The following is a 16,302-nucleotide window of genomic DNA, read 5'->3' on the forward strand; positions in this document are numbered from 1 at the left end:
TCACAGTGTTTGATAAACACTTTGGAATAGATTTCATCATATCCAGCAGATTTAATGCTTCTTAAAATGAGGCAAATCCCTAGCGGTAACATTTTTCTCAGTCAATTCAACTATGAGTGAACACTGTGTGTGATTATAGGATTAAATCTGAACCAAAAGCCTGGTTTTGCAACCAGTTAAAGACCTTCTTATTGAAGGTCTTCTTTCACTCTTGCTATAGAAAATGTACTCATTTTTCCTTGACAGGTTTCCAGTTATAAAAGATGATTGTAGACTTTAAAAACAGAATCTTAGGGAAATTATAATTTTCTTCTGAGAGGATCTTTTTTTAAATGAAAATGCACTAATTTTTGAAAAAATTCAATTTTCTTTGTTCCAAAACTCCCTGCAAATTTCTTTTTGGCTTTATCCATTTTTCATTTTCGTACTTCATGAAAGTTGCCATAGCTACGCATAAATTGCTGATAATTTCACTCTGTAAAGTAAACAACTTTTCTTTTCCAAATAGATCTTGGTTGTTATGAAGAAGAAAGATGTTGCTTATAACTATAAGAGGATTCCTCCTCTCTCCCCTCCCTCTTGTCAACTGAGTCTATTAAAGCAGCAATATTTCTCTGACCTGATGATTCACAACCTCAGAAATGAGATTCCATAATCAGAAATTACCAAAGTGGGTGTTAAAATCTTTGTGGGATATGGTAAATCTTGTAAATCTGTAATGCCCAACATGCTGTATCAGACATCTGAGAAAGCATTCCCATTTCCTCATTTTGTGATCTGTAATGTTACACTGGATAGAGATATCAAAGTGCGTGTTTGTTTCTTTTGCTTGTTTGTTTTATCTTTACACATTTCTTCAAAATCATGAGACTTTTTGAGTGCTGCAATTTAACAAATAATAATACTTTAAAAAATATATTTTATGCCATTTCTGTGCCTAATGGAAAAAGTTCCAGAAGCTGGTTGCGGTTGAAATGACAACCTGTTTTCAGACAGTGAGAATCACTGGCAACATCATTTACTACCAACACTCTTTCAGTGAGCAGCACCTCTATAAGCCCAGGAGACAAGATGGAACATGTCTGAAGGTGACGCAGGACAAAGATGGTATTGCAAAGATGCTCTCCAGCACTGGGAATGTCTTAGCAATTACGGGTGTTCCCCAGTGACTAAAAAAAACCCCAAATGTTACACCTGTCTTCAAAAAGGGAAGGAAGGAATATCTGGGAAACAACCAGCCATCAGGCTCTCTTCACTCAGTCCCTCAAAAGTTACAGAGCAAGTAATGACAAAAGCCATTTGGATTGTACTGTATATCGAATGGAGGGTTGGTCTCACTCCATTGTCCCCTGCAACCTCTCATGCAGTGGGTACAAAGACAGATACCTATTTGCAAGGGGTATCCTGTACAGTCTGTCTTCTTCCATGCAATCTGTTTTCTTCCATAAGCCTGAGAAAGCCAAGAGCTTTGCTATAGATTGCACTGGTGGAACTGAACAAAACATTTATATCTTTATGAGGAAAAGCCACAGCAGTTTGGCTTTCTCCTCTAAAGCGGTTGCATTTTTAAGTCATAGTTGAAGCAAACAAAAAGCCTTCCTCACGCAGCTTTAGTGATAACATATCACACCAGACATAGCCCAAAATGCAGTTGGAGTGGCTGCCTGAAAGTGGTATTTGCACTTCTGAAGTCATGATTTACTCATGTGCTCGCTTGAGACTTTCAGCAATAAATCAAATGTATTGTTTTCTGTTTCTACAGAAATAGAGCAGGAACACTCATAAAACCAGCTCGTTCATCTTAGCTGATGAACAGATAAAGGAAATACCACCCCCAACTGTGTAGCTGCTTCAGAACCAATGCCACTTAAATGCTTTAAACCAATGTTTTAAGGACAATGTAAAGCAAGGCAGGAATTGAGGATTGTGTTACTGCCTTGAGGATGCCTGGGAACATTGATTTGTTCTAGGAAACTTTGCTATGAAACTCTTCTTACATTAGACATTATTTATAACCAGATGTACCTTTGAAAGCACAGAGCAAACCGTTTTGTTCCCAGTGAGCCATGCTATGGCCAAAACTGACAGGGACAGCCTTTCCAGACATACATTTTCTATACACAAATGTGCAAAGGGCACACACACAGGCAACTGTGCATATATTGACATTTAAATTGTCAAGTCTTCTTTCAGGTTGTGGGTTGTTTTTCCTTTGTTTAAGTTTTAGTTTTAATTCATGTATGTGGTGTGCTTAATAAAACAATCTGAGTAGTCATGGCTGTATCTTGAGCTACAGCACTTTTTGATATGTTTGCAGTACTTTGAGTATGTGCATATCAAACCCCTCAGTAGGTAGATGTTACCAGTAACTAGAGTCTGTTCTGAAAAGCATCAAGTCATCACACAAATGTGTAACATGTTTGATAACATAACATTTTCTTAATGGGAGACAAAAACAATTCACTAGAATGATTGTATTGCATCCTTTATATAATCTTAAGGAAATTAAGTTTTGTAATTAACTAATGTCAATGCTTGGCGAGAATCCTGTTTTAATTAATTATTTATGTTAGTGTCTTTTTCTTACTGTCATGCAGGTACCCAAAAGAAACCCTTCCTTAGATGAACAGAGCACTTCAGTCCACTTGTGTTGGACTTCCCTAGTAAGTAGAGACCACAATCTGCAGTTTGTTGCAGCAGGGGCAGAGGTGTTCTTACGCAATCCATTGATTAATCTGGAGCTGAATATATGATGAAAACCACACATCATATATAAAATACCAGTAAAATTACTATTATTGTTTGGCTGGTCTTGCTAGAGGTATTTTCACTCTTTAAATGTGATAGGCATGAAGGTGTCTCCAATTTTGCCATGTTTAAAGAACACGGGAATTTCAACATTGCCAGGGTGATGTTTGATGCTATTTCATCCCTTCGCTCACATGGTTTGTGACTATTTAATTTGGGAAATTGGCTGATCCCTTTTCTCTGATGTCTGTTTTCACAATGTTCCTATCTTTGGGATAAAGATCTGTAAGAATTTTAGAAATAAGTAAGCCTTGTATGTTTTTAGGAATCTCAACTTACACTGATAGGCTGGAAAATATATTAATAAATAATAATAAAAAGAAATCATACATCTCTCTTTTGAAATGCTGATATTGAGACATTTTAAATGAACACTTAAAAGGAACCCTTATCAAAAGCTTATCTTCTTTTGATGATTTACAAAGTTGCTTACTCTGTTATTTTTTAAGGAAAATGAACATATTAATTGTTTTCCTCATTTCGTCAGACTCAGCTGAGGTGGAATAGAATTAATATAATGGCTTAATTCTTCATACGGTAATTTTTGTTTTTCTGTAGGGAATGTTCATGTGTCTATGAAAACCTTTATTAATAATTCCTTGATGTGTGGCAGAAATATGATATTTTCTGTCAGTGAAAATATCAGTTATTTGTTTCATTACATGCAATATAATTGCGTTTTATTCTTCTGTTTTCTACAGCTGACTAGCTTACTACACTTCCTTTTAGTAGATGCTATATTAGAGTTGTAATTGAGCTTCAAAAAGTGAACTTTCCAGCTGGGTTGGGGGGACATTATTTTGCCCAGGTATGCAAATTACTTTCTGGAGAGGGGCTATGAGCCCGGGCACTCAAGAGGGAAAGAGCCAGCATGTTCAAAACGGGGTTTGACAAAATCAAGGGTGATTGTCAGCCCTGAGAGCAGCACTAGGCTGTAGTTGCCCTGATGAGCTTGACCTGGCCCTCCACCCACCCCTACAGGAGTTCATTTCAGCTCTAGACTGAAGGTTCAGACTTGGATTGAGCTTCTTAGAAGCGTACCTGTTCCTGACTCCTTGTTTGTGTTTCCTGGGCTGACCTGACTTGTAACCCTGCTTTTGCTGAGGACCACTGATGAGTTTTGTTGTTGTCATCATATCTGCTCACCTGGATCAGGAGCTTCATCTGTCAGTGCTTCTATTTTTAAGACCAGAGCAATGGAGTGACCTAATATACTGTAGTTTTCCTAAGCATTAACTGAGACAAACATGTATTGCCTCTACAAAAGTGCTTAGACTTTAAATCTCTGCTTGGCATTCAGCATATTTACTTGGTAACAGTTAGCTTATGGCAATTCAGCAAGTGCTATAACACTACTCTCTGTCTTGGCTGAAATACGAATTATAAGGGATTTTATACCAAATTCAAATGAAGTATGTTTAAGTAATGTATTACTCTGGAGGGGGAATAATGACTTAGTAGATCAAAATAATTTGTGTGTGTATGGGAAAAATCACAAGATCTGATATCTTACACTGTGTTTTCCCTCCTGAAGCATTTTTAAGCCTAGTATATGTGGGTTTAATCCACCACCCACTTAAATTAATCTGATTCAGCAGGAAAGTATATGAGCTTTCTCTTCAGAGAGCTGTTTGAGTATAAAATGTCAGGAGGCTGTAATTCCCCATTTCTGACTGAGTGGGTACTATTTTCCCTGGGGAAGGGTAGAGTCTTCAGAGGGTGATTTTAAATGCACAGGCTGTGCACAGACATACTGCATGGCATTTCTGCTTGGAAACTAACCCAAAGTATTTTTCTGTATTTCATCAGCCCCTTGTTATTTGTGCTCCAGTTAACGTCAGTTGTTAATCTCTCATTCAGGTAAATGCCACTTAAATTATACAAATTGTGGTACTTCCGTGGCTCACAGGAGGACTTGGAGGTCTTTTGTTAAACCAGGCATATTATTTCTTATTAGTAAGAATCATCTGATATCTTTCAAGCCAATTGACAGAGCCTGGAGATGTAGTCAAAAAGTGCTGGTGATTTATTTCTCCACTGATTTCTAGCTCTAGTGGAATGCACGGTTAGAATGCAAAGGTTTACTACTTAGAAATAACTTTTATGTGATTATATCCAGGGCTTTCCTATTAAAATACTTAGAGTAAATGTAAATATATTCATAGTGTTGTGTATTTTGTTTGTAGAAATGCATTCACAGTGTGTCAAAGTGTTATAAAAAATAATGATAGTACTATTTTTAATAAACCCACAAAAATTGAAAGCAATAAGACTAGCAAAAGTTGTCCCAAAGAGACACATCACTCTCTGTATTCTGTGTTTGAAATTCAAATTGCAATTACAACATTGTATTTTGAGATTGAATTGTGATTTACATTCTTTCCAGTAACAATTTCTCTATTATGACTAGGTACTAAAATGACTAGGTGTTACTGGTGACACATAAATATCTGTCAGATATGGTCAGCTAGCTTAATCCTGGATGTGGACTGTTTAGATAGATGCTAGAATTACTTCAAAACACTGTTAAAAAAGTAAAAAACCATAGAATGTTTATGTTGGGCACCTAAGACTAATTTCCAGGATGTGTCTTTAGGAGTATGAAACTCTTTGTAACAAGCAACTGGAAAGGATGCATGTAGTATCTCCAAACTCCTAGGCATGCATCATCATCATGGTGTGTGTATATATGAATGTTGGTATATTGCCATGCTCTGGTATGCATGTCAGCTGCTGAGCATCATACCTAATGGTTAGTGAGATGGAAATGTATGGGATTTACAAGCATGTGGCTGGTGGTGTTAATTCTGAGAGGTATATTAATAGTTTCACTTAAAGAATAACTCATTTTGTAAATAAAGATACACACTCTTAAAATGTCTTAGTCTTCCTTTCAGAAAATCTCTGGCTTTTTCACTGTAAGAATATGGAGAAAATCATTGCAATTTAAAATGTAACCTTCAGCATATGGATGTGCATGGATTGGTGTCAAAGAGATTATATTTGCTTAAAGAAAAAATATTTAAATTTTAACATATCTGTGCATGATTGTGTCCTACTGAAAGCTATAGCATGAAAATATGGAAGTCAGCCTGACAAAGCTAAAGTTATTTTATGGGTACCTCTATAGAAAATCTGACATAAAATAACATATCAATGATTTACATTAGACATTTTGATTTATATTTATTAGCAGCTTACATGTGTAGAGTTTCCACAGTAATTAAGTTATAATGTTGAAGGAATGGACAAGGTTATAGGCCTTCTGCTTAGAGCAAGAGGAACATATCATGTATGTTTAAAATGTTGCTAGCCTTCCAGACCCAATTAACTATAAACAGTGGAGGCATTTTTAAAATTGTATTTTAACTTTCTTTGTGGGGAAAAAAGCAAAAGTATACATTGGAAATTATTACAGCTCTATAGAGGAATTAATATATGTGCTGCTCCAACATAATCTTTCCTACATCCTAGTTAAATATTCTCACAATTCTGCAAACCTCTCAGTCTATTACTATTCTGTTGTATCTTATACCATTACACTGCTTCTGTTAAATTCAGCGTTTTTCTTGCTCTAAAAATCAACATCAATTGTTTTAAACAATGGTTGATGGTTTTAGTATATGAATAGTAGGAGGTCTCCTTGCTTAGAACAAAACATTGACTGTATAGCTTTAAAATATCAGAACCGCTACAGTAGATATAAGCAGGGAGATGCAGAATTCCCTTGCTTCCTGCAGCTGTGTCGTTCTGTTATAAAACTCTTGATATTACATGATGAAAAGAGCTTTGGAACTGAATGGTTTATTCATTTCATTAACACAGAGGCACAAGTAGCTGGCATTGCAGAAATATGGGATACCATTAATGGAATTAGTAAGGCTCTGTTGCAAATATGCAAATATATATCTTCTAAAATTATTCTGATAATCATAGAAATGCTTCATAAGTATCATTCTAAGTCAACATTCACACAGTTGTACACTAAAGCCCAATAGCATTAATATAGGTATATCAATTTTGGGTTTATTACAAAATGAAGTTAATTGCCACTGCAGAACAATTTTATTTCTTCTAACTATACCTTCTCCATTTGCAGGGGTATTTTTTCAAATGAGTAATTGGTGTAACTTGATTCTAATAGTATCCTGCTCATGAATACGTAAACTCATTTTACACGCCAAGATAGGAAAGCCAATATTCAGCAGTGATTTTTGATGTGCCTTGGATCATGGTAGCTACTGACTTTGAAGGATCTAAAAAAAAATTAACCATGTGTTAATCCATCTTATAATAAAAGTGGACAGAAAAATAAAAATGCATAAGATTGCAAAGCAACTGTAGCAGATAAGACTAAATGTTATTTCTCCCAAGTTCTTCATCACATTCACCGAAGAATGGGATTGGAAGAATGATTAGCTAAAAATGCATATCTTGCATACACACAAATGTATAAGTAAAATATCTACAAACACATATACGTATTCCATTTGTCTGTTCATGATGGTGGCTTTTTAATTGGTGGGCAAAAGAAGCAGGGTTAGTGTTGATACCTTTGCTTTACCCAACAAAGATAGCAAGTTGCAGTCTGAGGACTGCTTTTAAGGTTAGAACACAATCAGTTGCACCATTCAGCTGTAGGAGAAAAGCTTCAGTTCACACATGTTTTTTTCTTTTTCTTTACTTTTTTAAATGGGAACATCCACGACAGTTCAGCAGAGCTCAAAATCACAGCTGAGGAATGAACACTTACATCTCAAAATATTGCAGGAGGGAAGTGGAGTGAGAAATTAGTTTCCTAATATTGACACGATACTGCAGCCATCGGTATGAATAAGGCTGTCATCTGATTTCATTTTAGTTTTACGTATGGGTTTCTTTCATCTCACAATGGATCACAAGAATTTCCTCACAGTCCAGTGAAATCTGAACAGATCTATTTGACACAGTTTTTTATATTAATTAAACAAAGGCTTCTTCAAGGAAGGTAGATGTATGTACTGGGTTACCCAAGTTTCCTGAGGACCTTTGTGCTACAGGCAACTGACTTGTTAACCAGCTACACTCGATGTGTGCCTTCCACAGGAATCATGAAAACTTCCTAAACTTTCCCAAGGATGTTCCAGCAGCAAACAGTAAGTATGAAGTTTGAATTGTTATTGGCTTTTACCATTCCTCAGGGCTCTGATTCAAATCTATTAAGACAACAGAAAGATGTTGAGAACTGTTGTTTTGCTGTCAAGTCAAATTTGTGTGCGTGTATATGGACACACATATATATGCATATACCTGTATGTATTTAAGTATGCATAGTATATTATTTTTACAGTGATTTATCTTTTCATGTACATTACTAGTTATAGTGATTTTACACTGAAGAAATTATGGCTGAAATTACATGCAGAATTTTTAAAGAAATCTCTAAAAACTGAAAAGCATTTAAGTCCCCTATTGCCAAGACAAGCATTCAGCAATATCCCCTGAAGGATCAATATTGAATATGTATGTCAAATACCCAAACAGATAATGAAGTTATCTTCTGCTTTGTCTGTCTTTTCCTTGTAATGCAAGAAAATGTTAATATTCTCTCCTGAGTGATCTAGGAACAGACTGTGATTCTGTGTGGGAATGTTTTGGTTTTTTTCTTTAGTCTATGTGATGGTGCCTGAACAAATTAATTCCTTTCCTTGTGTGATGTAGTGAGACGAGGACAGTATATGGAACAAAGGCAAAGTAATTAAGCTTGCTAGGAAAATTCTGTGCAATTCCCTACTGTGTGCTCATGTCAATTCTTGAAACAGGTATTTCTGATTTAAAGTGATTCCCACTCTAATCAGACTGCTGTGATTATAGGAGTCGGTTATGAACTGAGGCTAGACATGAAGAAAATGTATGTTTCCTGTGCCTTGGTTCTGGCAAAGCAATATTGGCCATCTGCTAATTGAGGCTGAGTCAAAGGAAACGTTCCAGATTTCCCCCAGATGTTCGAACAAGAACAGATCTTGGATTGGAGCTTGACACTTTTCAGGAAATCAAACCTCATTTAAGTCTCAGACTGATAAAGGACTACCCCAGATTATGCAATATCTTCTCTCTGTATTGCATTCACTCATACAAATACTATCTCTGTCTTTCCAGTCTCTTGCACTGTTATGAATTAGTTTCTCTAGCGTGTGAAAGGCACTGTCTCACCAGTGCTGTCAAATTTCTGTCTGTTATTTATGTCTCCTGAACCATATGAATAATCACAGAAGTGCAGAATAACAGAATGGTTGAGGCCACAGGGACATCTGGAGGTCACCTTGTCCAACCCCCAGCTAATATTATAGAAATGTTTCTTCACATATAGTTGGCAACACTTCCCTTCATCCTCTGCCTACTTGGATCTGTCCACGTTGCATCATGTTTGTGCAATATGGGCAATATGGTAAATTTGGGTTCAGCAGTTGTCAATGGAAGACATTTAATTAGCTGTGTTTTCCACAGAATGAAATCTTTATTAATAGGCTGCAAAATCACAATAACATTGTTTGCTGCCATCTCAATTTACAAGTTTATATTTAAGTCACTGTCAGAGAGGCCTCCTCCCTGGCAGAGCATGAGACTCAGAAAGTCCTTGGTCAGAGTAAACATTACTGAGCAGCAACTAAAACCATTGGTGTTATCAGCACTGTTCCCAGGCCTTAAGTCAAAACCACAGCACTGCACCAGCTACTAAGGAGAAAAAATGACTGCTACTGCTGAACCCAGGACAAACTCCTTGTACATAAAGTGTTTTCTCAGGTAGAGGAGGGCCAGGCAGGGAGGAATATGCAGAGCTAGAGTGGTATTCATGGTTTTTCCTTTGCTGACAAGGTGGTTTAGTTGAAGTAGTTTCTAATTGTTGTGTATTCTTTATACTTTGTCTGACTTTAATAGATTTAGAGATAATATAGATCACAGTTATCTATGCAACCAAGAAATAAGAGGAGTGTATAGATGTAAACAGATTTATTATTTCCCAAGTGTCTAGTCTTTGAATAATGCTTTTTCATCTGCATGGCATTAGCTTGTTTTTCCAGAAAACAACCTTACTTTATTCCTATACTTTCAAGTCCATAGAACCTGTACTAATTATTTTTCAGTTTTGATTATTTGCAACTCTTTCCAAGCTATGTATTTCAGCAGTGCACAGTTTGCGGCCTCTTGGAGAGCTGTATTGAAGACACTAATCAGTCGTGTAAATCCAGATTAGATTTACTGCTGCTACATTAATGAACATTATTATACTAAAATACTAAAAAGATATTTTAGTAAGCATTTCTAATGTATCTCTAAACTATAAAGTGATTACAAACAACTTTTGATTTGAAGTAGACCTATAACAAAAGTAAATTTATTTTCCAAAATCATAGAGGCAGAAGTAGAAATTCTTCTGAAATTCAAATCCCTTTTATCTCTTCTCAAAACTCTGCCTGCTCGTAACAAAAACAGTCACTTTTTCAGTGAGACTTCACCTTTTAGAGTAGTTAACTTTAAAGTTCAATTTTAAATCAGGTGAATCTGAAACCCTGCACTTGGAGATTGCGTGGGATAAGACAGCATTGACATAGTAAAGAATGCACCTACCCATCCTGTGCTCTTTATCTCTTTGTTCTATCCTTAAGAAAAACAATCACAGAAAATGTTTTTTGTTTGTTTTTTTCTGTAGGAATTGTTTATTAGTTCTGTGTAATTCTTACAGGAAGGAAGTTGTCGAAATAATAATGTTTGGAATCAGGTAACTTTTAAAAGCATCTCAGCTTGGCTCAGAGACAAAACATAAACGTGAGCTTTCCCCTGAAGGAATACAAGAAGTAAATTGAGACTAATTACTTAGAGCTTGGGGGAGAGGGAGGAGCGATCTCCAGGGGCTTAGAGTTGCATGTATGTTGCCCTGTGAAACTGGGAAATAGGTACAGAAATACATTCCAAAAAGCTGTGAGTTTGTGTGAGGGATGCTGTCTTTATGCAGTGTTTTCAAAGAAAAGTAAGTTGCCAGTTTTATAACTTTCAGATTTCTTTAAGAATATTACAATAGTGACTCAAAGCACCAAGTTAACTTTTTAGTGCATTAATGTAGATAAAAGTGTATTTGGGGGTCATCGGTGACAATTTTGATTTTTTTTTCTTCATAAACAGTATAAATTCTTAAGGACTCATACAGGCTCTAAATGTCAAAAGTGTCTGGTTGTCTTTGCAATATTAATGCAGAAACGTGGTCAGTGAAGTATTTGGGTAAAATATACAAAACATTGCTAGAAATAACATTTGATAAAGGTAGGGATGGTCATTTTACCACTTGCTGTGCAGAGCAAATGAGTGTGTATTTCAGACAAGCTGGGTTTTCTCACTGGGTTTCAGACACATCCACAAATAAGGTATGCAGACCTGGACAACAGCTGGGAACACCCATCACCTTTGAATTTCAGAAACAGTGTATTTGAGTTAATAAGGGTGGGTTGGGTTTTTTTTTCCTGCCAGTCTTATTGTGTATGTGATGCACATGTGAAATCAGAGAAAAGCTCAGGTTACCAGAATGACAATGTCTGTGTTAGTGCAGTTACTATTCCAGTGGGTCATCTGGAACATGGAAGAGATTCTTTTGCTGTAGTGTATTTAAAACCCCAAGCCAACCAACCAACCGAGAAACCTTCACACATATAAAAAACCAAACCAACAAGAAAAAACAACAAAACCAAACAAAAAAACCCCAAAACCCACAAACAAAGCAAACTAATAAAAAACACAAAACAACAGAGAAATCCAAGCAAACAAAAAACCCAACCAAAGAAAACCCAAACCCGTCTTGATCTTTGCATTTACAGAAAGTTTTTATTATAAATATAATACAGCACCATAAATATTTGGGTAAATCTGTGTGCATTCATGGGGAAAAGATTATCTTCTACTTCCCCCACACACAAGTGTCATGTCCTAGTTTTACTCTGTATTTTACTTTTATCCCAAAGAAACATGCTTAGGCTTTGTTTGCCTTCTAATCCCTTGTGCAAATAAATACTCTTCTTAAGGATACCCCTATGTTCTATGTAAGTTAGACAGTGCAGTTAAATGCTCACCCGAGGTAATGTGGAAAGGTATCACCCTGTTTAAACAGGCATTAAAATAAAATGGATTCTTCTTTATTTCTAGGCTGTGTGCTTCTTATCTATTTTTTTTCCCCTAAAAAGGCTGTTTTCTCATTTTACGTTAATAGGAAGAAATTAATTTAACAGGGCAAATAGAAAGGTTTGAGAATAAAAGAGACCTGAGACCCTTAGGCTCAGTTCCTGACTCATTTGTAGAATTGTTCTGGCATTGATGTCTGCAAACAAATCTCTTTTTACTTTCACCCAGATTCTTTATTCTCTTCCCTGTAATTCTTCTCCCAGTATATATAATTCTTCACTGCCCCAGTATATTTATTTTCAGGTGCCTAGAGGTGAGGGGAGCATCAGAGTTGTATTCACAATCTACAGGATTTGGTTTTCTTCTGTTTATTTTTTTTCTCCAGTGGAATCATGAAACTTTCTCTGTCCAAAACTGCAAACAAATCACAATGGTTCAGTATTCATTGAAGGCTTTATGTTCAAAACATGAGCCTGGCATGGGCTTTCTCAAATGCTCCTGGGTCAATTCTGTATAAGGCCAATGTCCTGATAATCAGGACAAATGAGTCTCCTGTTAAAGTATTTTTTCTTGGTAGTGCAGAGTGCAGTGATAGTGAGTAGTGAATAACTCCACTCCAGGTTGCAAAGCATGGAGTGTGGCACAGCATTAATGTGTTTTCTAACACTGAACTTTCAGAAAAGCCTCTTAAGATCCACTTTGGTTAAACATAGAGCAGCTCAGCTGTTTGCTGGCAGGGTAGAAATGGGGGTAATATCACTGCATCATGGAGAGTTATTGTGCTGAGTTTGTGGTGGCTGCCCAGAGGGAGTTAGAATGATGACGTTGCTGTGTTTGGTTTCATGCACAACCAGTGGGCTCTCTGTTTATACCCATCTTTACAGAATGGGCTTCAAAAGAGGAGAGCTGCCATGAAAAGAGATACTTCCACCATGATTCATTCCAGCCAAAGCCATTATTATGTTATTCTATACTCTTTCTAGACAATGTATAAATTCTGTGCTTTATTTGTAAAAGCATATATTACCAAAGCTATCCATTTAGTGTTTTCAATTAATTGCTCTTCACTTTGTTTTGACTTTATTAATATTTTCTTCTCACTTCTGTTACCGTTACTGAGGCAGGTGAACTAATAATAAACTTACTGTTTCAATAAACCTGGTGTATCCAGCCAAAGGTAGTTTACCACTTTATGAAAAGGAAACTTCATTAATAAATGAGACCAGTAGCTTGTGAACAAACCATTGCTACAAAAAGTACTCAAAGGAAACTAATTAGTTCATTTAGTTGAATCCAGGTTATAGATACATTAATTTGCTTTGAAGTCTTTCAATAAGCAGAGTCCCAAGGGGCTAACCTTCCTTCATGTAAAAGCATTTAAAATATTAATCAAAAGGAAATATGCAAATGCCCTGAAAAGGCATCATGCAGAATTTCGTCTTCAATATTTTCTGGACTTCATGGTCTAAGTAATACTATGGTTTAGATAAACTGAAGGTAATAGAATGAAATGGCAGTAAGAAATTTCTCCAGAGCAGTGAGGAATGATGTTTTGTTCACCAGTAGCTGAAGGTGGTAATGGACAGGCTGCTGGATCAGACATTAATCTTCTCAGCTATATCCATAAATGAAATGTCATGCCTAACAACTACACTTTAATTGGTATTTCATCTTGGCTTTCCCTGATTAAAATTAATGTCTGTGCATGTATGTATAAAAATGGGGATAAAAAGATCTACATGTTCAGATGGTCAGAGATTATACAATGACACAGAGAGGGCCCAATTTCAAAGGGTAGATAGCAAAAAATAATAACAGCAAAAGAGTCAGGGCACCTGCTCATAACAAACATGACAACCTGCCAGAATTTCATCTTGAGATGTACTTAAAACCGTGACATAGATAACCAGAAATTACTGTGTGCTGGGATAGCAAATTAAAATCCAGAAGTCAGCGAGGCCACAGGATATTGGATTTAAGACCATGAAGAGGCTGTCAGTGCTAATGACATTTCACTGCTGGAAAAACAACAATCTATGCAATGCTTGTCTACTTTGAATGCTAGAGCTGGGTGAAAGCCTAAGTCAAATCCATAGGAAAATTTGTCATCATAAGCCATTGGGCATCCTTAGTTACAGTCATCATGGGGGCCAGGGGAAAGTCTGAATGTATATACTATGAAAGAAATGAGACATTACTCTGATGAAACAGAACAGAGACGTGTAGTGTATTGTAGCTAAAACCTGGATGTTGGGTCCAGCTCAGCATGGCTCATCTTCTGGTATATTGTTAATGGGAAGTAAGAAAGTGAGCACTGAGGGAAGTTGAACTGGTTAGAACATTGCAGTCTGCTCATTCCCTGCCTGTTGGCTCTGCTTGGCCATTTACAGGGGAGAGTGCTGTTGCTGGGGTTAAAAAACCAGAAAAAAGTTACACTGTTGAGCATTGTAAGGATTGTGGGTTTGTTCTGGGTCTGCTCAGAAATAGCATCGGACACAATGGCACTATATCTCATAGCATGAGTTAAATCCCTAAATTCTGATTCATCAGTTTTAGCTTGGCAATTAAGTCTGCTTGAATTTTACTTGTAATACCCTGCTTACTAATCAAGCACAGCATTTTTTCTTTTCTTACCCTTCAAACAGCTTCATTTGACTAAATCTGATGCTTTTTTAAAAAAATACATCAATAAACTGGGGAAGAAAGATAACATTTTAATGATCTTCACAGGTTCTTTTTCAGGTGTGTGTTTTGGATAACAGTAAGAGACATGACTGACGTGCTAAAGCCTTTTGTCCTTTGACTTATCTAACTTCATCTTTTGCCTTAAAAAGGGCAGCATTTCTATGAAACATAATCTCCTATCACTTCTGACCACACTTCCAACCTGTAATGCTGTCTGACAGTAAATACCTAGCCTCATCAAATCATTTATCTTCCCATGTTTCAGCAATAATTGTCAGGGAATCTGCTTTCAAACAGCAGAACTAATGAGTTGTCATGATGGGGGGAGAAGGAAAGGTGCCTTGCACCCATAATCCGAGACATCTGACAGGGTGATGCCTGGTCAGGTTTAGTCCCCATTGCTAATTATATGCTGAGGAATCATAGCCACTTTTAAGTTAATGTCTGGTAAACACCTAGTGACAATTTATAGCAAGAAAGAATTGGCCCAACAGTTTAAAAAGGGGGTGGGAAGGATACTCTGCTGAGCCTCCAGCAGTGACAGTCCAACCCAAATTACTCTAAACTGGTGGTTCTAGTTACTTCTGAGGCTTTTTAATTCTCTTCATATTTATAGCTTTTTAATTTCCGTGGTGTTCTGGTTCCAAAGTCATTCCAGTTACAAAAACTGAGGACACTTCCATTTTACCATTTAACCTTTTTTTCTTTTTTTTTTTCTTTTTTCTGGTAAAAACATATTGACACCTTAAAGGCAAGTCTATTTGGTCATAAGCAAAAATACGATTATTCTCCTCCTCCATCAGTGCTTCTTCTCAGCTAAGTATGTAATGTTGTAATAAAACATAGCAGCAGTGTGGTGGTTATACCAACAACAAAATCACTTGCTCTCCATTTTTATCTGAAGACACTAAATCTGACACGCCAGTTGTATCTCTGGAGTGGATTTGAGTGAGTGGTGAACACTATCTCAGTCAGCAGAGTTCTAAATCAATCCTGGTGTTCTGTGACAACAGGAGTACATTGTCAGGTTTGAAAGTGTTAGTGGACGAGCTGGCAAGTGTGGCTGGCATTCAGATTTGAAACTTAGATAAAATTAAAAACAAACAAAAAAAGTTAACATATAGAACTTGTCTGGTGAGCCACAGGCCAAGCTTTTCAGAGTACAAATCAATGATAAATAAGCTAAGAAGAATGTGATGAGAAAGGTAGGTAAACAGGTGAGCCTTAAACTCACAATACTGTACATGCTTCTGTGCTGCTTTAGTGCTGCTGAATATTTATCAGCCTGGGATTTTCCCTTCAGGATGTCTTGCAATATTCATCCTCTCTGCTATGGAAGAGGGATGACAATGCATGTCTTAATACTGTGATACTTGAAATGCTTAGTCTTGCTTAGGTGTCCGCATCTTGAAAATGAAGTTTAAAAAAATCCAAGAACAATAAAAGCCCACATCAATGTTTTCAAAGCTAAAGAAAGTTCTTGATACTGATAAACTGAAGTCAACTTGTTTAATTTATCAAGAGGAAAATTGAGATGGAATTTGATTGCAGTTATGTGAATAGTTTATCTTTGACAAATAGGAGAGCTGGTGAAGGGGCCTCTACTTTTTCAGGGAAAAGCATGACATATTTTGTTTTATGGACAAATTCTAATGAATACTA

The sequence above is a fragment of the Melopsittacus undulatus genome, chromosome 8 (assembly GCF_012275295.1).
Source record: "Melopsittacus undulatus isolate bMelUnd1 chromosome 8, bMelUnd1.mat.Z, whole genome shotgun sequence".
NCBI lineage: Eukaryota > Metazoa > Chordata > Aves > Psittaciformes > Psittaculidae > Melopsittacus > Melopsittacus undulatus.